The sequence below is a fragment of the Oncorhynchus masou genome, unplaced genomic scaffold, assembly GCF_036934945.1.
Source record: "Oncorhynchus masou masou isolate Uvic2021 unplaced genomic scaffold, UVic_Omas_1.1 unplaced_scaffold_13978, whole genome shotgun sequence".
In the NCBI taxonomy this organism is placed as follows: domain Eukaryota; kingdom Metazoa; phylum Chordata; class Actinopteri; order Salmoniformes; family Salmonidae; genus Oncorhynchus; species Oncorhynchus masou.
The window spans coordinates 844-3,197 of NW_027003906.1; the positions used below are offsets into that span (position 1 = coordinate 844).

At 43.0% G+C, this 2,354-nt stretch overlaps 1 long non-coding RNA gene across 2 annotated transcripts; it reads right to left on the minus strand.

The window, feature by feature from the left end:
- Window positions 1-1,339: 1,339 nt before the first annotated feature.
- Window positions 1,340-2,027, minus strand: LOC135530623 (uncharacterized). Of its 2 annotated transcripts, none has more exons than XR_010453875.1 (3): window positions 1,866-2,027; window positions 1,484-1,585; window positions 1,340-1,394 (listed from the first exon to the last, which is right to left on the minus strand). It is a non-coding gene; the product is annotated as an uncharacterized LOC135530623 (long non-coding RNA). The 2 variants fall into 2 exon arrangements; XR_010453874.1 differs by lacking the exon at window positions 1,866-2,027 and adding an exon at window positions 1,682-1,753.
- Window positions 2,028-2,354: the final 327 nt, after the last annotated feature.

Sequence of the window (2,354 nt, forward strand, 5' to 3'; positions counted from 1 at the left end):
TAGGGGGCAGGAGGATATGTTATGGTATAAATTACCATGGAGATTTATTCTGTGGAGCTAGCCTGCTCCAGACCAGGCTAAATTCCAGGATCTATTTAATCTCATCCCTAATGTCAGTCAGCAGTCACCACAAATGGAAACCAATAGTTATTTCACTGCTCACTATACATTGTTATCACATTTAACTAGACCCACTGTTATTAAACGTTTGTGATCATTAATTTCAATGATTTTGGATAAAAAATGATTTTTAGATGTTGCTATCATTAGATAATTTACAGTTTCCCATAGACTATAAGGCTATATATAAAATGATAGAATATTAGGGCCACAGAGGGGAAAAAAACACAAGTCATAATATTGTAACCAGTTGTTTTAAAGGAGGACAGTTGTTAAAATGACAGATGTGGGGCATTTCAGTGAAATTGTACTTCAGTATGGTTTCATAAACAAAGACATGCTGATGTGCCAGAATATTAAGTATCACATTGTCATAAGTATCAAAACTGTAAAAACAATATGTAGCTTTTCTGCAGAAAGAACCAGCCTCATAAATGTATGACTTTATCCTTTTTCTTCAGTGTGGCCCTAGTACTCTGTCATATAAACAAATACACATTCCATATGAATATAAAAACACAATGTGTAACATTATGTTCCTTTATTGAATAAGGACAAAACAAAGCAGGTAAACCATCAGCTCCTTTCGAAACTGAAGTCACAGTGACTCTACAAGATGGAAAGCACAGAATCCAAGCATATTATACAAAATGATACATACACATTCAAAGGTCTGTATATAACACACCCTGCATGTCTGCACACTAAAATAAATGCAGGACAAATCCATACACATCAACTGAACAGACAAATGAATGGATGCAGTAGCCTCCCTGCAGCCTTGTATTACACACAGTATACCGCACAAACATAAGAGGCCAAATTCGTCAAAAAACGAACCCAAAAAAACCCAAATTCCTCTGCCACCGCAGGACATATTTAACCAAAATTGAAAGCACACATACTAACTAAAATAATTCAACACATATTGGTCCCTCAGCAGCCGACCACTGTCGTCATCAGGGAAGATTGCCGGATTGTCCCAGTCCATGGCTGGTGGCACTCTGGGGGCCCTCTCCTTCCTCAGGCAGGCCACATTGTGGAGGACAGCACAAGCCACAGTAATATCACATGCCCTAACAGGCTGACCCTTAATTTGTAAAGGCAGTGAAAGCGTGCCTTCAGGAGGCCAAAGGTCATTTCAACTCTGGCCCTGGTCCTGGCATGGGCATGGTTGTAGGCCTGCTGTGCTTCCTGGGGCCTGGGGGAAAGGTGTCAGAGAAAAGGCTGGCAGCCATACCCCCTGTCTCCCAGCAACACACCAGAGAATTCACCTGTCAACACAAATCTCACTACTACCTCATAAACACAGTGATATTCTTGACACCAGCCATGATGGTTATGTTAGGGTTGTGTGGCTTACCTTGTGATAGATTTCAGAGGCCCGAAAGATTCTGGAGTCATGGACTGAGCCAGGCCATTTTGCCACAACATTGCTGATCACACAGTCAGCATTGCAGACCATCTGAAATCATAAGATGAGGAATATTACACCAATCAATGCACATCACTGGCAATGCAGAGTGTTCGTCAATGGACAATATCAAAAAGTTATGTTCACCTGAACATTAATGCTGTGAAAGGATTTCCTATTCACAAAATCGGCCTCATGGGCACCTGAGGGGCTTTTATCCTTATGTGTGTGCAGTCCACTGCACCAATGACATTGGGGAAACCTGTCACACAAAGTAATGAGTATCCTACTATGTGTTAACAGTTGTCCTGTAATTTGTAGATCCTCTTACCTGCAATCCTATAGAACTCCTCTTGATGTCACAGAGTCTTCTGTGGCCAGGGAAGGAGATGAAGACATCTGCTAATGCTTTGATAGCCAGACACACACTCCTTATTGTGCGGCAAATTGTGGCCTTGTTCAGCTGTTCTGCATCCCCCACTGAGTACAGGAAGGCTCCACTAGCAAAGCACAAGGCCACACAAACCATTTGCTCCACACTCAGTGCATGGCTCCGTGCAGTGCGGTGCTTAATCCTGGGACCCAGTAGTCTGCATAGATACCTGATGCCATCTGCAGAAAACCTGTATCTTTCATATAGATGGTCATCAGGGAAGGCCAGTGGGTCCAACCGGTCCCTGAAGACCCTTTTCGCCTGAAGGCTCTCCCTCAGCACAAGTGCTTCTTCATCCACCACATCTCGCACGAATGGGCATGCCATTGTCAGAGCAGAAAGGAACACACAATTTTGGGCCTTCATATAGGCTAGTGGCCACACCTG